This window comes from Misgurnus anguillicaudatus, chromosome 19 (assembly GCF_027580225.2).
Source record: "Misgurnus anguillicaudatus chromosome 19, ASM2758022v2, whole genome shotgun sequence".
NCBI classification, from domain to species: Eukaryota; Metazoa; Chordata; class Actinopteri; order Cypriniformes; family Cobitidae; genus Misgurnus; species Misgurnus anguillicaudatus.
The window spans coordinates 22824124-22843257 of record NC_073355.2 but is presented as its reverse complement, the minus strand read 5'-3'; the positions used below and the strand labels follow the sequence as shown (position 1 = coordinate 22843257).

The 19134-nt window shown below is 36.5% G+C and overlaps 1 protein-coding gene and 1 long non-coding RNA gene across 5 annotated transcripts in view; one reads left to right on the top strand and one right to left on the bottom strand.

Annotated features, from left to right (window-relative positions):
• Window positions 1-1596: 1596 nt before the first annotated feature.
• LOC129434276 (uncharacterized) lies at window positions 1597-3647 on the bottom strand. Of its 2 annotated transcripts, XR_008640664.2 has the most exons (5): window positions 3455-3647; window positions 2600-2688; window positions 2459-2526; window positions 2328-2378; window positions 1597-2074 (listed from the first exon to the last, which is right to left on the bottom strand). It is a non-coding gene; the product is annotated as an uncharacterized lncRNA (long non-coding RNA). The 2 variants fall into 2 exon arrangements; XR_008640669.2 differs by lacking the exon at window positions 2600-2688 and having other exon boundaries at window positions 3455-3646.
• A 2418-nt stretch (window positions 3648-6065) lies between these two features.
• Window positions 6066-19134, top strand: part of LOC129434222 (trinucleotide repeat-containing gene 6A protein) — a 65966-nt gene continuing 52897 nt past the window's right edge. For all 3 annotated transcript variants that reach the window (XM_073857185.1, XM_073857184.1, XM_073857183.1), the window contains exon 1: window positions 6066-6265. The gene's annotated coding sequence lies outside the window, so the exon portion shown is untranslated. The remainder of the gene's footprint in view (window positions 6266-19134) is intronic.

Here is a 19134-nt window from a genome sequence, read left to right as displayed (position 1 = left end):
CAACAGAAATTTAGCAAAAGGTCATTTTATGAAGCTGTGATGTAATTAAGTAAAAATGTAGGTTGAGGATGTAGGGTTAAGACACAAAACTGCTATATTTATTATGTTTGTGTCTCCATACTGTATAATAATTATATAAAACTTATTGTAGGAATATTGCTTGGTTTTATTTTAAGAGGAATATCTGGTACACTGAAAAAAATCTTTTCTGCCTTAATTTTTTTTGTTGAATCAACTCAGCTTTACAAGTTATGTCAACTTACTATATTCATCTTGACAAGAGATGAGTTGATACAACTTATAAAATATAGTTGAAAAACTTGAAAAAGTTAATTTGAGTTAATTCAACAACAAAAAATGTAAGGCAGCAAAGATTTTTTACAGTGCAATATCCAGAAAGATAAAGAGATGTATTTATACATTTATTCAAAACTTAAGGCATGTGTTCGATGCAACATTGGCAAGTAAAGATCAGACACAATGTACATGTTTAAAATGTTGTGTGTAATTGTGTAGTATAGGCTTTTGTCTACTGTTTTAGAATATTTGTCATGTTTATAATATAAGTTGATTATTAAAATCTGAAATGCAGTTGAGAGGTCTCGCTGGTGTTTTATTGGTAGTAATTCAATACACTGAAAAAAAATTATTCATTGAATTTAATCAAATCTTTAAGGCAAGTGGTTGCAATCAATTTATTTAAGCTACATTTAAACAAAAAAGATTAGTAAAGTAAAATAAAATATAAAACTTTTGTTTAAATGTAGCTTAAATAAATTGATTGCAACACCTACCTTAAAAAAATTGATTAATTGAATCTTTTTTTTCAGTGAATTTATGATCTCTGATGTTTTCATTTCAAGGACTGTTTTGACATTTTATATTTCAAACATTTATGTAGTCTGTAATTTGACTAAGTAAATTTTTTTATTGAATTTAGGACTAACTAAAAACATTAAAACTTGATAAAAGCTTAAGACATTGCAAAATATAAAATCTAAAAAGATAAAGATATAAAATCTTTAACAAAATCTATTCCCATAGACCAGTCTAAACAATGTAAATTGTAATGCCAGGATGAAACACAACTACAAGTTTAGCTGAAAACCAAACTTTCAAAAAAGCTGTCATGGCCACCATTTAACTCGCTTCAGGGCAATAACATTAGAATTATCTCCAAACAAAAGTAAACAGGCACAAATATCTAAGTCTGAAAAGTCTGACATGAATATACAGCGGGGAAAATAAGTGTTTGACACATCAGCATTTGTGTCAGTAAGGGGATTTCTAAGTGGGCTATTGACACAAAATTTCCACTAGATGTAGCCATCAAGCCAAATATTGAATTCATACAAAAATCAGAACATTTAAGTATACAAGTTAAGTCATAATAAATAAAGTGAAATGACAAAGGGAAAAAGTATTGAACACATGAAGACAACAAGGTGCGAAATGGCATAGAAAGCCAGGAGATCACCTGAAATGTGTCAGTATTGAGAGAGAAACCCTGTCCCCGTACTAATTGATATCAGCTGCTTTAGTCCCAATTGATGGCCTATAAAGGCTTCTTGGAGGCACACAGGAAAGACTTCATGATGGGTGAAAGCAAAGAACTCTCTCAAGATCTCTCACCAACAGAATTACCAGCTTTATCATGTGATAATTAATTACAAAACATTTTTCAATCAAATTTAGTTCCAAATGGGGTTCAAACAAAAAAATTATATGCATACAGTCAGAAAGAGAAGAAAAGAAACCTCACACAAACCTAATCTTGGTTTTGTTATCTTCTGATTGTATTAGTTTCTTGTCTATACACACTCTTTCAATATATGAATAAAAATGTTCCAACATCTGAATTTAAGAGCACTGGTATAAACTCAAAAGTCCTCTCACGACCCTCCAGAGGAAAGTGGGTTTAGAAGATGGGTCTGTAGTTTAAAAATATCTTGTGCTGTATATCTCAGATGTTGTTAGACTCTATTTAGGGCATGTTTTTCATGTTTGACACAGAACAAAGCCATGCAAACTGCTGGCACATGTGCACTCTTCATTTGTCCCATCCAAATTGTCTCTGTTCAAGTAAAATTACAAAAATTAAAGATAAATAAATAAACATACTGAATACAGATGTAATAAATAATTTAAGAAAACTGTTAGTCAGGTAAGACTCAACACGACTTTAATACTATCAAGATAATTTCTTAGTGGGTTTTGTGGCCCATTTGGGAAGAAAACTGTAGAGACAGCTGGAGACACACTTGGTAAATATCTGCAAACACTATTAAAAAAGAAAGTGTCTAAAGATTGTAACAAAGAATACTTACATCAAAGAACTAGCGGCAACAAAAGCCACCTGTGGTGTCACCTCACATCACCTGCATGGATATACAAACCATAAACAAAGCAGCATATGCTTATAATTTTTAAAACCATCTATCATAAAAATCTACTTTACACTTATATTAGTGACCAACTGGGTCCAATTCAACATGCTGACGAGGTTCGACTGGTGAGGGGACAGGCCTGTAGAAAGCAAAGGAAGCATTTGAGAGTCCAAAAAAATTTTAGAAAAAATGTTAACAATAAAACACCTAACTTGTGAAAGGAGTCAAAATAAATCAGGGCACCAGCCACTTGCTTTGGAAATGGACTTGCAAATACACATAAAGAGTCAAATTTCTTGACCTAAATTTTAGTCAAACAAGAAATAGTTTAGCAAATTAAGCTTAATTACAAAACATGTCTTAATGGAAAATGTAAACAAATTACATAAAGTACCTAACCAATAAGAACTATCCAAAACAACAGCAACTCTAAAACTGTAACAGTAAGTTATTTTAATCCACTGCTTGATTTGATGTGTAATTATTTGAGAAGTTTAGGTTTAGTAAACAAGCCTGCCAGAATCATAAATGTAAATGATATACAGAAAAACTTCACATTACCTATAACAAACAATTAATTCTTATTTTACTTTTAATTTTACTCAATCCAGAAAAAATCTTATTGCATCAAGTAAAACAAGGTAAATCGTGTTTTTTTTTTAGTTTTACACTGAAATATTTGCATGATTTTATATAAATCGTGATTATACCAAATCAACTTTAAAAAAAAATCAAAACAAAGCAATACGTGTGTGTTTTAAAATCAAAAGGCTTTAACTCCCGTTTAAAACCCGAAGTTAATACATAATTGATCACGCGCGCATGCGCACACGAAACTAGCCGGTTACGTTTACATGCTAATCGACATTGTGAAACAGGTTATGTTTGCAGTTTTCAGAGGACGAGGTGAGCAGCCAATGTCACTTTGACATGAATGCAACCTATGAATTGTAACTACTGTTCGTCTTAACACGTGAAAAGTTGACAAATCTGATATAAACTTTTAATGTTAATACTTAAACAGACAGTGTAATTTAGCTGCTGTAACTAGTCACTGTTTTAATCACCTCGTGCTGCAGACAAACAAACGTTGCACACAGTTTCTGGAGTCTTTTTGAAGCTTAACAGATGTGGTCACAATGAAAAGTTACTGAAGGAGATAACATCACTGAATTTCATTTTTTCATTTAAGCTACGTTGTGCTGATTCAGTGTTTTTTAAAGGTGCTGTACGAAACTATCTTAGGGCGACCTCTACTGTCCGATATGTGAAAGCACAGGACATAGGCTAGGCTACAGTGAAGAGCCGCATGATGTGATTATTAATTCCAGTTTATGTTAACAGTCTTACCATTCATCGCTGTTTATCTAAAGTACTTTGACTTTGTTTGTTTGAACTGACAATCTGTCACTAAATTAGTGCTGGGTGGGAGACAGTATTTTTTGTTCATAGGTTCAAGGAGGCCACAAAGCACTATTACAGTATGTGTCTGGTTGCTTTGCTATTATTTGCACCGTTGCCTCTGGCTGTTTTTCTGTCTATATTTGTGAATTGAACAGAGGCGCTGAGATGTTATTGCACTTCCATACTCCAGCACTGCTGCCTGGCTCCGCCTTTGACCGGAGATGTGCACAGAATTTCAATGAGCTTTGTGAAGGAACGAGACGTCGTCTGTCTCAGTTTGTGTGTGCGTCTGGATGATTTCAAAGCTGCTTCTGATGTTCACCAGAGGTTTGTGCAAGCACTTTCAACTAGTTTGTTTTGTCTTGCATTTTGGGTCACTTTGATAGAAAGGATGAAAGACCCTAAAAATGCATGGGTGAATCTTACAAAAAGGAATTTTATCCTTAAAAGGCAAATAGCATTTTACAACCCCTCCCCATGTTGTAACACAGAACATTATTTATTATTATAAAAGCGAAGTATTCATACATAGATTATTATGAGAATTATTTATTTTTGACAAAACCTGTAATGGTAATAAGAGTAGGTTTCATTTATTTGTGTTAAAGGAATAGTCCATTTTCTTAAAAGAAAAATCCAGATAATTTACTCACCACCATGTCATCCAAAATGTTGATGTCTTTCTTTGTTCAGTCGAGAAGAAACCATGCTCTTTGAGGAAAACACCGCAGGACCTGTCTCATTTTAATGGACTTTAACAGAGCCCAACACTCAATACCCAACTCAACACGTAACAGCTTTTTTCAACGGAGTTTCAAAGGACTATAAACGCTCCCAAACGAGGTATTAGGGTCTTATTTAGCGAAACGATTCTCATTTTTTACAAGAAAAATAAAAAATATGCACTTTTAAACCACAACTTTTCGTCTAGGTCCGATCCAGCGCGACCTCAAGTAAATGTGTAGTGACGTAGGGAGGCCACGTGTTGCATATATAAAACGCACATTTGTGGACCATTTTAAACAATAAACTGACACAAAGACATTAATTAGTATCATTCCACATACAACAACGTCGGAACAGTCCTCTTTCAACACACTTGTAAACACTGGGGCGGAGTTTTGCGTTCGTCCTCTGTGACCTCTTGAGGTATTGCGTGAGGTCGCGCTGGCGCTTTCAGGACCGGACCTAGACGAGAAATTGTGCTTTAAAAGTGTATATTTGTTATTTTTATTATCAAAAATGACAATAGTTTCGCTAGATAAGACCCTTATGCCTCGTTTGGGATCATTTAGAGTCCTTTGAAACTTCATTGAAAAAATCAGTTAAGTGTTGGGCTCTATTAAAGTCCATTAAAATGAGAAAAATCCTGCAATGTTTTCCTCAAAAAACATAATTTCTTCTCGACTGAACAAAGATAGACATCAACATTTTGGATGACATGGTGGTGAGTAAATTATCTGGATTTTTCTTTTAAGAAAATGGACTATTCCTTTAAATAAATGTGACTGGGACATGCTACAGATGTTTAATGCAGATCTCAGGCAGTACACACGCTCTGTGATATTCATGCTCATCAGATCATTTGCTATAGTTCAGTGGTCTTTAGGGATAAACAGTGCTGGTTGGGAAGAGCAGAAGGTTAGCTGGATATCCGACAGGCTAAGAATCTGTGCATCAACACAATAGGGGTTTTGTCAGCCTCTCACCATGAAAGAGAGCAAGCCAGTACAGGGACAAGTGTGCCGGCTCGCAAGGTATCCGATGTATGCAAGTGTGACGCAACGTAGAGTGTGCCTTGCAACAACCAGAAGTAGCACTGCCCATGCCGAGTTAGCTATTAACAAAGGCAAGCATTCAAATGAATTGGGCACCACTCAAAAAGGATTGGGGGGAGTGAAACAAGACAGCTCAGCTGATAAATATTCATTGAACTCTGGCATTTCTGCAGTGTTCTTACTCTCTCACGCCGGGGTTCTTTCTCTGTCTCCGGCGCTCTTTTCATTTGCCCTTTTTTATTTTGATTTGTATGCGTGGTGCCACCTGCACCACTTTCCTAATAGAATTGCATAGTAACTGAGAAGACCAGGAGATAGTGCCCCCTGGTGTTTCCCTATTGTACTTTCACTCTTTCTCATGGTCTCTATATATTCCCCAGGTTATCTTTGCTTGGGGACTCTAAGTTTGTCATGTGACACTTTTGGCCACGTTCACGTGACCATGAGGATTGCTGCTCAGCACCACATGTGATTCTCTCTCCCGATGTGTGAAACAAAAAGACAGAGAGAGCAAGAAATTGTAATGGAAAGGGCACTCGCATCCTCTCTTCCCCTGCAATTTTCTTGCGTAGCCCCCATTACCTGTCGTAAGGCAGATTGCTTGAAATCCAGTGTGTGTGTCAATGTGTGCATGTGTGTCTAAGGAGCGGAGTCCGTGAACAGCCTGTCTCTGTTTGTGCTGCAGCTACTATTCTGGTAAGTTCTCCGATACTCGCATCATTCGTTTGTGCTTGGTAACAGTGAAGTCATTGTCATGCATGATGTGTGTGCGCAGAACCCCGTGTAAATATTGTTATGCTGTCATGAAAAAGAAAGTGTGGCGCAGTAACAGTGGGCTCCTTTGATTTGCTGCTGCTTTTTATTACTCATGCTTTTTTTTAGTGTCAGTGATATTGTGAAAGACATTTGCAAAGTTAAGTGACTTATGCTAGTATACCTTACTAGACATTTCATTTCTAACTGAAATATACATTTATAGGCTGGTGCGAAGTAAGTGTTGTTTTTATTTTGAGGTGTTATGCAGTATGTAGAAAGTTTGAAAATGATGAGGTGCTTATTGTCTCATATGGGAAGTGTCTTGCGGAGTGAAATCTCATTGGATGATCATCCTGAATGAATTAGTTGTGTGAACGTTCATGCCTATTTACATGCATTCATGCTCTTGGATGTATTATAGTGTGGTAAATCGCATTTATTTTTGACATTTGGGTTAATTTCACATTTATAGAGGAAAATTAACATAATTTGAAATACAAGTTTTTGATGAAAAACATAAAATGCAGTCGGTTCAAGGACGTCCACTATTGAATATCCCATTTTATGTTGTTTGGAAAATGTAAACAATTCACAAAACATGCAAAATGCAAAGGGTATTTTTTTTTTTAAACTATTTTTAAGATATAGATATTTGAATTAGATATCTAATGAGTGTTTTTTTATAACAACATAAGGTGTTAAATCTTTGGTGAACAAATTTGTTTGCACCCTTGAAGGGCACCGCTGGAAAGAGACAGCGGACGAAGGGTCATCCCAGATAAAGAAACGCTTACTGTAACGGTACATACTGAATTACATGAAGTAGCTACGCATCAGCTGTTAAAACAGTACGTTCTATATAGGCTGCATCCAAAATCTAAGGCAGCTGACTTGATGCCTCATGAGGCAATGACTTCGGTGGCATGAAGGCAACTCCGGAAAACGCAGTCGGACAGCCCTTATAGGCAGCGTAATGGAATTCTGTATGAAATGCAATCAAAGAGCGCCTTTGTGAAAACTAATTCCATATTAGAAAACTATAATACTAATACTAATTTCTCGCTAGAAATGCAATCAAACAGTGTAAAATGTGAAAATATAATCTTATTTATAGGGCTGTGACGATTAGTCGTGCATATGCGCCTTTTCTCAATGAATGAATTTTAATTAATTACCTTGAAATCCCGGCACATTCAAAAGATAGAGGGCGCTCTCATGCTGAAACTCCATTTGTGCCACAGAAGAAGTACCATTACAAACGCTATTCTAGGAAATGTCTATAAGAATATTTATATCACAGTTCTTCAAATTGTTTCAGGTATTTTCATGATAATAAAGAATATTTTTAATGATTTTGCTTAAAGCAACACTATGTAGTTTCCATGTAAAAATGACTTACATCTCCCCCATGTGGTTGAAAAGCGCAACATTGCCTAGTATCAGACACTCTTCTGCAGGCAGGGGGAGGGGCGGGACTGTGTTTCCTACCCTCCACCACCACTTTCAGAGTGTGCTTGTAGCAGCTAGGAGGCTGCTCAGGTTGCAGCAACGGTACAATTTGTTCAGTTAAAAGTTGTTCTATCACTGAAATAATTTTAGAGACATTATTTAAAGGTAAAAAAACTACATAGTGTTGCTTTAAGGAGTGTTTCTTTTTTAAATGCACGTTATAAACAACTCAGACTCATAATGATTTTAGATTGATAAGGACTTCTTGCTGACCAAAACACTGTATACATGCACAAGCTGTGCATGAAACACAGAATCGCAGCCTTGCAATGCGGAATCGATTTCAGATAGGTATTTTTTATGGGAAACGCGATTAATTGTCGCAGTCCTACTTATTTATACAAAATTTGTGCTCCACCCACTTTCTTGGCTGGCATTTTTTATTCAAACTCGACCAGGCTTGACCAATCACCTTGCCTTGATGTCTTCATGCATAAAGCATCCGCCATGTTGATACATCAAGTGACATACTTCGTCATTACAAGTAAGTCGTTAACTTAAAGGAAAACACCACAGTTTTTCAATTTTTTACTTTTTTCTTACCTCAACTTGGGCAAATTAATACATACTTATCTTTTTTGAATGCGTGCACTTAATCTTTGTACAGCGCCTTGTGAATGTGTTAGCATTTAGCCTAGCCCCATTCATTCCTTAGGATCCAAACAGGGATGAATTTAGAGCCACCAAACACTTCCATGTTTTCCCTGGTTTTTCTTTAAATGATTCTCAACAACCACATTTTAACCACAAGGAACAACAGTTTTTCTTATGTATTTACATTTGAATAGAGCTGCTCCATCGCTTTCCGTCATTTTTTATGTAAAATTAATATGACAACGCCTCTCCTTTGTCTTCTTCTTTGGGTGAGTCATCTCCCAGGGGCTCAAGGTATAATAAAGTGTCCATCAAAAGTAGACTTCCAAATCTTGCCGGTTGTAGTAGGTCATCAAGGTACTTTTCACCTAGTTTTTTAAATACTATGAACTTAACATATTACTTGCTTCGCCTGCTATATAGTATGACATTTGGCTATTTACTTTCTACACCAAATGTTTTCCAAATGGACACAGTTGCTCGACTCCCACTTTAAGGGTTCTGTTTTTCGGAGTGAGTAGGACATGTTCACTTCCCTTACGGTACATTCACACAGGGTGTAAGCGTTGATGCTTCCCATTCACTTTTAATAGGTGACGTCATGTCTTGCCAAACATAACGGTACATTCACACAGGGCGTAAGCGTTGACGCTTCCCATTCACTTTTAATGGATGACCTCATTCGTTGTCGAACTGAATTGTGGATCCTTCGGCGCTGCGTTACTGTCGTTGCTCGTGGCAGAAGTTGAAAATTTCTTACCTTTTAAAGCTGCAACGCGTGCGTCAGCCAATCAGATCGCCTTATGCAAATAACCTAGGCAGAGCCAGCCAATTACGTTTATGGAAGACCGGAGCATGTGTAGCGGCCACTGTGATTGACGGTTGGCCACGCTTCAGATAAGCATTCCGTCAAGCGTTAACGCTTACGCCCCGTGTGAATGCACCGTTATAGTTACTGAAATGTAGGCCTTGTGGCAACTTTCCATTGTGACAGCTAGCCAGAATTTTCTCTATTATTTTAAGCCATATTACACAAATTCTCACAAATATACAAGTGTGAGACCGAAAAACTGAGATGTAATTAGCAAACAATGTCTCCTGAATTGATGAACAAGTATAATTAGACTGACAAGCACAGTCATCATCTTTTTCGACTAAAGCATTAGGACGCAGGCAAATCCCTTGCTGATCTTACCAGCAGTATTGTAAGGACAAAACATTTCTAGCCCTGTAGTTGTGTGTGTGTGTGTGTGTGTGTGTGTGTTTGTTTGTTTAAGGGTTCATTCTCTGCTCTGATTGTTGTTGACAGTCAGTCAGATTGTTTAGTCTGTTGCAGCAGAAACCCCAGCTGAGGAGCAGCCGCTTGCCTGCTGGCCATTACTGAGTCAGGGAGGAAAAATGTGTTCTTTTTGCGTCATATGAAGTATTAAATGTCATGTGGTGCTACCCGGGTTTTGTGTTGCAAAATTATGTAACTGAGTTTATGTGCAGATGTCCAATTGTGTCCCTTTTTTAGTTGCTTTAGTGTGCAATCATGCAGAGGATTTGGATTTAATCAAACAAAGCTGGTCAGCATAAAGACTGTAAAGAAATTGATTTTTATGTGTCTGCGTGGCTCCCTGGCTATTAAGGGTCTGGGTATAACTGACTGTGGTATTTGAGATCGGTGCAAGAAATCGAAATTACAGACCGCAATTTATATTTCTTTTTATATATACTTTACCACTGATCTGTGTTTTAAGCTTGTCAGTTTTATAGTAAATTAAGCATTAAATCGTTCATTATAATGCTTCTCTCTATAAAACATTATTCTAGTTTCTGAATAAATAGTAACTGTCCATTGTTTACTACATAGCAGTGCTTGTGTTTTTTGGAATAGAAGGGGTCATTTACATGACATTGGTTTCAGCTGTAAACGGGAACTTTTTATGCAGTTTAGCTCTTCATTTACACGATAACAGTTTTTTGGTGTCCTAAAAATAACAACACTGTGTTATCTTAATATAAACTACGTAAGCGTGAATCTGTGATTACACTGACATCATGCGCATGTTAATTCACTTTGTAGGCATTCACGGGCAGTGTTGGGGGTAACACATTACAGGTAACGTGCATTACGTAATAATATTACATTTCTGAAGTAACGAGTAAAGTCATAAAAACACCTGCAATGTAAGAAAAATTAACACAAAAGTAACTTAAAAGTAACGTAAGCATTATTTTCCATGAAAAGTAACTAAGTAACGCAATTAGTTACTTTTTTGGGGAGTAACTTCATATTGTAATGCATTACTTTTAAAAGTAACTCCCCAACACTGTTCACGGGTATAACCAAAACGACAAGGACTATGTTTGTGCTGAGTTTATTAACACTTCTCTAACAAAGTTTACAAAATTTTGGCACTTTATAGTCCAGGGTCACAGGGTACTCAAACACATTTTGTTACTTTTACCAGAACTTGTGTTTTATTTGAACACAAAATGACACATAATGTGTTAAAATTTTAACACAAAAAGATGTGTTAAAAATTAACACATCCTTTCTAAGAGTGCATGTGTGCAGGCACTTAGTGTTTCTTTACAAGGTAATGTTGCCATCTATTGGCCTGGCACAAGTAATACAGTTGATTTAGTCATCTTGGCGTATCTGTGTAAATGCAGATCTTTTGACAGTGTATACATGAAATTTGCAAAGTGTATACATGAAATTGGCAAATTGGCGCCCCTTCTTGCTGAGAGGGTGCCCTGCACAGAATCTGTGTGAGATGGAGAAAGCAGGGCATGGCGCGGAGGATACATTGGTGTATACTTAAGTTCTGCTAACTTATAGACGGTTTCATCGGACACACGTGATACACGTCTGGATCCGAACCTTACTTCCGGTTTCGTTTTTTTAATGGTCTAACTCAGTGGTTTTCAAACTGGGGGCCGCGAGATGGTGCCAGGGGGGCCCCAGTTTTATGACATTTTATGAAATACATTAATTTATCATAAATTCTGTAATTAAACCTAAAAAAATAAGGCTACTAACCAAAAGCACTACTTTTTTGTATAATTTAATGTTTTTTTTTTATTAAAATGTTGAGTTTTAGTTTTTTGTCACAAATTTTCTTTGGGGGGCCTCGAAGGAATGCACCGTACACAAGGGGGACCACGCGCTGAAAAAGTTTGGGAACCACTGGTCTAACTAGTTGCTAAACTGATCTCTTGAACAAATGCCTCGTCAAAAATAACAAATGTTTTGGTTTCCTAGGTAATCTATGTGTTGTTGTTTTGCTTGTTATATAAATAAACTACGTTTAAAGTACTTTGTTGTTATTTATTATTAGCAGAGTTTACCGTAAGTTACTGCGGACCACGATAGCCGCTTGTTTATGTTGTTACTGCTGAAACCGTCTATACTGTCATATTTTGTGCAGAATTGTGTTTATTGGCTTTTGGCAATGTTGGAGGTTTAGATTGTACACCTTAAAAAGTGTTTTCCTGTTGTAACTGTAATCGTTAAATAACTGGATTTTTTTAATTGTGTTTTTCAAATGTTCTAATGAAGGATTTGCAATTAAATACATTACAATAGGTACAGCAGTAAAAGAGTATGAAACTTAAAATGAACGGCATGTTTTAGAGAATTTGCCAGATCTTTTATCCTGAAGGAAAAAAATTTTCCCTCAAGCTGGAAGCATTCAGTCATCAGTGAAACATTTTAATGAAATTCATTCATGCAGAACGCAGTCCTGTTTTCTATCTATTTTTTCACAGCGATTGTTATAAATGTACAGACTTCCCACACGAACACATTATATATACAGTGCTGTCAAAATAGATTTACCTCAGTATTTAAGTCATTTTCTGCAAAAAGACCCTGGACTGTTTTAACAGTCCATCTACACTTATGTCTTTCCAACAAGGACTATTAACAGTGCAGCTATGGGCACAAGGGCACACGTATGGCCAAATCCCAACTGGCAAGTTAAAAGAAGCCAGTAAGACTGTTATTCATAAACCACCTTAACTGATTCAACTGAACATGGATGGGTTTTCCAGAGCAAAATTGATCTAATGATCACATTGACATTTATGTGTTGGCAAACACTTTTATCCAAATGCGACTTGGAGTGTGTTAAGGCTATATATTTCATCAATATGTGCGTTCCCTGGGATCGGTTCACCGTTGCTTTGTCCGGTGTGTGTGTGTGATGCACCAGCATTTACACCGCCGATGCTGCATGGCTGATTCTCACAGAAACCTGTGTTTTCTGTTAGGCAGCACTGAGCTTTTGTTCCGGACAGAACATGAGCCTATTGCAGCTTGGCACACTTCCAGCTGCCTTCAACCCTGAATACAGAGACTCTTTTCATCCCGGCTCAAAATCCTCCATACAGCAGCCAAACGCTCCACAGAGCTCAGCCAAGTGCCATCACTTACAGCACACTGTGATTAATGTGCTGAACCGACATAACAACACATCTGGAAACAGCAGAAAGCCCATTTCATTGTTGACGACTTAGGGCCCGTTCATACCAACGACGATAACAATAACTAGAAAGATTAAGTTTCAACATCATTCAAAATTATAACAGGGTTCAGGTTACACAGTAATTTTTGGTTGTTTCGATAATCACAATGTGATTTTGTGACTAAGTTCTTGTCGTGTCATTTTTAGCGCGTTTTACAATGTTTCATTGCTTCAAAGCAGCTTCACAAGAAAGATGATGAAAAATTGGAAAATTCTATAGTATGTAACAAAAATATAGTATTATTGCACATTTTATTGTCCTTATAAATAGACTATAATGTAATAAAATTGTATTACTTTCTCACTGACTCAATTGTAGCAACATCATTAAGTGCACCTCAGCCCCACACACCTACAATATTAAAACTGTAGCCGTTACAAGAAAAGCTGTATTATCAGGATTCATAAAATGCTAAGCTTATGTCAGTAGTCTTCCAGTAAGCAAGCCAGCAGGGCGAAAGGCAAGGAGCCAAAACTCCACTTGTGGAGAAAAACCCTTTTAAGAAACCAGTCTTGGCTGAGAGGGCCAGTTCTCCTGTCTACAGGCAGTTTTACCGGACGCACGCGCATTGCCTCATTTACGCGTCTGGCCCAGAGTTAACTTCCGATCTGTGCTTGTTTAATGGTCTGGCTAGTGACTAAACTGAACTCTAAAACACATACCTTGTGGAAAAGAAAAATGTTTTGGTTTCCAAAAATGAGGGGAGATGGCGAGCATGGGTCACTGCTGTGTGGATTTGCCAGCCAGACAATTCGTCTAAGGATCTATTGTACAGGCTACATTAATTTGACACAGTAACGTTAGCGCAGTGTAATGCTTTATATGCTTTCACGAGTTCACACTTACAAATAAGTTGGATCGATTTAATGTGTAAACGTATTTGGCGTGCTGTCCGGGGAGAGGGCTCTGAGCTTGAAACTGGGCCCGAACACAGAGTACCCCCCAGGTTTAGGGAGTAACCTGGTGAGTGAGAGGAGACGGGGTGGTAGAGAGATTCTGAAGACTGTAGAGAATCCTTGCGTGAGTTTGACTGTGATTATATATGTGCTTGCCTTCATCCTGATTGGGTAGATATGTCAATTACTGATTGTAGATAGCTGGAGGCACTTGAGTAGTTTATTTGACGTGTTCCTCACAAACTACGTTAATAAAACATAATTTTAAAACATCATTACATTATTGATTCTGTGCGAAAGTCTACCGGAAGTTAAGTCCACAAAGCCATTTGCGAGGCCAGAAATTTTAAACTGAGTGGACCTCTGTGAAATAAGGTGGACATCAATTAGTGCTTACCGGTAAATTATTGATAATCTTACAACCTCTCTTACTGGTAAATTGGCAGCATTTATTTACCAGAAAGGTTCTGTTCACACATGACCTGTTACTGCAATTTACCAGTAAATTACCAGTAAAGACTGTATGTGTGAAAGGGACTACTGTCTACTCTCAAATTACATAATTTTACAATATAGTGGTTAAACAGATTACATTGTTTTTTGAGTCATGGATCAAATCATTTTCGGATCAGCAAAAAAGGTGAATAAGAAAAATTAAATAAGAACAAATCAAGAAATTATATGTATATGAAAAAAAAGTTACAAATAAACAGTATTTAGGAAAAGAAATAGAATAGTCTTCTTCATTCTATAAATTACATATAATTCATATTTTTAAAGCCATAAAAAGGGATTTTCCTTTTGTCTTTCCTTGTTTGATTAACACAATGACAGAAACATTAACAGAATTCGGTCTTATCAAGACCGAATATGCACTGATCCATGACACACACATTTCTTTCTGAACTGTTTGAGTTCACTTTAAGACATAACTGACTGTTTTTATGAGAGTACTTGCCAAAACTGAGGTATTTTGATATAATTTTGCATGTATGTGTCCTGTCACGCGCGAAAAGATTTTGTGTTTGCGTGGTTTTTAAAACGTGCGCCGCTGCGCCTGCGCTTATGAGTGTGTGTCCATTAGAGTATGTGTGTGTGCCTGTGCTCACGGAAAACAGCTCACTTTAACATCTTCCTGCACTCAAATTGTTTAAAATGGCTTGAATGTACATATTTGCAAGGTTTAGAAACACGTGCAAATGATAAACTTTCTATACAAATAGTTATTTATTCCTGAATTATGCGTATTTGATTGATCATTATTTATTAAAGAGATTATTATCATTTATTCGTAATTTCTTCGGCTTTTACACAAAATTATTTAGTGTCTCTTCTGACTGGGTGGGCCAGCCGTCAATCTGAGTGGGCCAGTGCCACCCTGGCCCTTATGTAGCCTCGCCACCGGCTGAAACCATGAATAGAAGGCTACAGCTGCACCTCGGAACTTTTGGTTAATAATAGATCATTTTGCAAGATGTAAACACTACAGGTTCAGAACCAATTCATGATTTAGCTTTTTAACACTACATAAACGTGGGTATAAAATACAACCAACAGAACATATAGCACTGAATCAAAAAAATAAAAAACATTTTAAAGATATATGTGAAATAAAGACAACAGTTACAAACTGAAACAGGAAGTGTTTCTGGAACAGTATTGTTTACATCTTGCAAAATGGTCTATAGCGATGCTGTAATGAATGATGTCATTAAGAAGGCGGAAGTAACGACTGACTTCTGAAAACAAGACTTTACAAAAATACCATCAGATGACCGAAACCAAAAAAATGTATCATGCTAGTCTTTTTCTTGAGACGTTGTGAAGCATTACTGATGTTGCGTCGTTTGTCGTCCACTATGACACACTAAACAAGATAAAACAAAAAATTTTCACATCCTAACGTCCATTGCTGTTTACGAATCACCACAACACTCCACGTCAAACTGATCATGCTAAAATTTGGCTAATATTGTGTAGTCTGAATTTGTCATATAAGGATTAAGATACAGAGGAATGATATAGTTGGAATAGTTTCAGAAGTGTTGGCTTATGTGTAGTATCGTAATTGACACGTATAAGTTGGTGGTTAGCAAGATGCTGTTTTTAGTTTTGTAGCCCTGTGTTACTTTGGATGGGTGTTGTTTTGTCAGTTCGCCAAGCACAAAAGGGAAAAGTTTGGTCATGTTTCCTTTTTGGCAACATGTTCCAGCTAAACAAACAGTGGCTAGTTTTAAGCTGGACACAAAGACAGGAACAGCCTAACGTCTTGACGGCCCAGTTCTTGAGAAAACGGCTTCACTTTCCCACAGTGCTGCTTGTGTTGTAATTTGAGAGAAAGCTTCTTCCATGACAACCATGACATCATCACAAACCAAACAGTCTCTCAACAATGCATAGCCTACCACCAATTGATGCTGGGCCTGAAGGAAGTAAGGCAGAGTTTAATCTGGACGGCAGACATGGCCAGTTCGTATATATTTGATAATATACATGCTGCTTGTGTCGTGTACAATGTTTATATTTAACTCTAACAAATGTTTCATCACGTGTATAATGTAAATGTTTAGCTGTTAGAAATGAACTATGTGATTATGTAGCATCAGGTCTGAACCATTAGTGAGAGGAAAGATTTTAGGTCATTGTTGAGGGAGCTTTATACGTTTTAAACGCAGGTTGCGCAGCCTTAGAGTAAAAAAATGTAAAGTCTAAGAGTGTAGTTTTGTTATGGTTTTAATATCTCTGTTTAATGTGCAGTCAACTACAAGTATGCCATTTACAACCCCTGACAAATTACAGTGCCTGACAACATGGCTATATTGGCTCAGTAAAATTACCATAGCAACATTGCCTCAACCAATAGCATGAGTTTGGGGTGGGACTATATGTTTGATGACAAATGGCAGACACTGTGAGAAGATGTTGAGAAAACCATTATATTTGCGTTATTCTTTGTTGTACTCTCTAAAAAATCCTGGTTAATTTTCAACCCAACGTTAGGTCAAAAGGGACAAACCCAACATGTGGGGTTGTAATTTAACCTACGCTGGGTTATTTTAACCCCTTGTTGAGTCAAATATAAACATTTTCTGGGTTAATTTAACCCAACGTAACCGTAACGTATGTCAGTAATCCTTAGGTAAAGGGTCGATCAAGGGTAAAGGCCACTTTGTGCTCAGACATCAGAACAGACGTGCAAGTGTGATGGGGTCATGGGTGACTGCATTAGCCTTGGATCATATGTGCTTTGGCAGAGAAGAGACATACGAACACCAAGAAACATCAGACCCAAAGCAAACCTCCTCTTTGTCTGACGTTCATTATCAATGTCAGTTTACAATGTATTAGTGACCGTGGCTGTTACTACGAGGGTCAGGGTCATGTTGTCACACTCTGTTAGCAGTGATCTAATGAATATGGGATGTACTTTTTCATAAATACCATTGTAGATTAATGTAGTGATAAAATACTATGTTACTAGTTTTGTGTATGGGCATGGTACCAGTAGTAATTTTCTAAAAGAACTGACTTTTGTGCTTGTGTCACATATTATGTAGATAAATTGTCAGTATGTTGGCTTTGTCAAGCCAACATAATTACATTTATTTTAGACAAAGTACACTGTAAAAATTCCTTGTTGCACTTAAATTTTTAAGTTTAATCAATTTAAAATTACAATTTAATAATTTATGATAACTCCTCACTAGTCAAGAAAGTTGAAATGAATTGTATAAGTGCAACAGGGATTTTTTTTTACAAATGTAGGTGGACCAATGGGGTGCTTTCTGAAGTGTTGGTAAAACACTAAATGGTGTTTTAGGCTACTGAAATGAATTGTATGTCCTTTCAAGACAGAATAAAACTATTTGGCCCGCAGGAATTTAAACACCTTTTTACAACACTGTGAACTGAATTATTTTGTATTGTAGTCCAAGTTAATGTCACTCATATTTCTTAGTAAAAGGAAAGCAATTTCACCCTTTTAAGTACTTGCCCAGGAAGCATGCATCAAATCAAATTTAACCAAGCTTTGATATTTATTCTGCATTCCTGTTTCTGTGCATTTCTTTAAAGAGTTCAGTCCTCTGGGTCTCATGCATGATATCTGTGTAATATTTTACTCATTCAAGGTGGACTATGATGTGGTAGAATGAGAAACGAGCACGTGGAGCGTGTGAGCTGATGAGATGATGTATACGCCTGAGGCTCAGAAAAGGGAAATGACACTGGCATACAGATGGATTTTTTCCTCTGCCTACAGCTGTGCACACCTAATATAACCCAGTTACCATAATGAAATGAAATGAAGTTCGCTTGCACTTCATAAAACCCAAGAGAAGAGAGCAGGGGCTTATTTTAATCAAGGATGATAATGCAGAACAACAATAGCAGTGGTCATTCATTTGGTTTGCTCTGTATATGTGTGGTGGAGGAGGGGGGTGCAATGTCTAGACTGAACTATTCTCTTGAGAGAGATAAAGGATTTTCAATAGGATTTTTCAATATTTTACCTAAAGTTGGCTTTACTCACCTACCATCATAAGGATATCCTACTTGTGAAATAACTATTGTAGCACTGATTATATCTGAAGTGGAGGCTTGGGCTAGTTGTCACACAGGAAAGTGGTCAAAGTCCAGTAATAATAAAAAATATATATTTTGGAATAGTTATCAAAGTTTGATTTCAAAAATTGATTTCACTTTAATTTCAAGGTATTTTCAGCCAATTTAAAATTAATTTATTAAATGATAAAATAAAAAATAAAATCGCAAAATTTGAAAATTAAATGCTAAAATTAAAATGTAAACATTAAATAAAATAAAATAATTTTATTTTCAAGGTGATAAAGCATCATTCCTGCCAAATTTAAAACTAAAATGCAATTTATGATTTGACATTTAATTTTCAATACAATCTCGTAACCATGCTTGGTAAGACTGCCAATATTAAAATTAAAAGGCAAAGTTGAAAAAGAATAAAAACATACATTTTAAAAAGGCATTTTAATCCGTGTATTGTTCATTAATTATTCAATTTAATCCCGCACCACACAAATCCTTATGGCCGTTTTTTCACGGTATGCCGCAAACAGTGAAATCGCAATGCAGCCACATCTTTTCTCATGTAGTGGAAGAGTTTTGTGCAGAATTAATTTTTTCAGGCAATAGCCTACATATTTTTTATTACCGTGCCATATCCGAATAAATAATAATAGCAGAAAAACATTTAAAAGTATATATAAGACATACAGGAGTGCATGATTGCTCTGTCATATGCACAACCTTATTAAA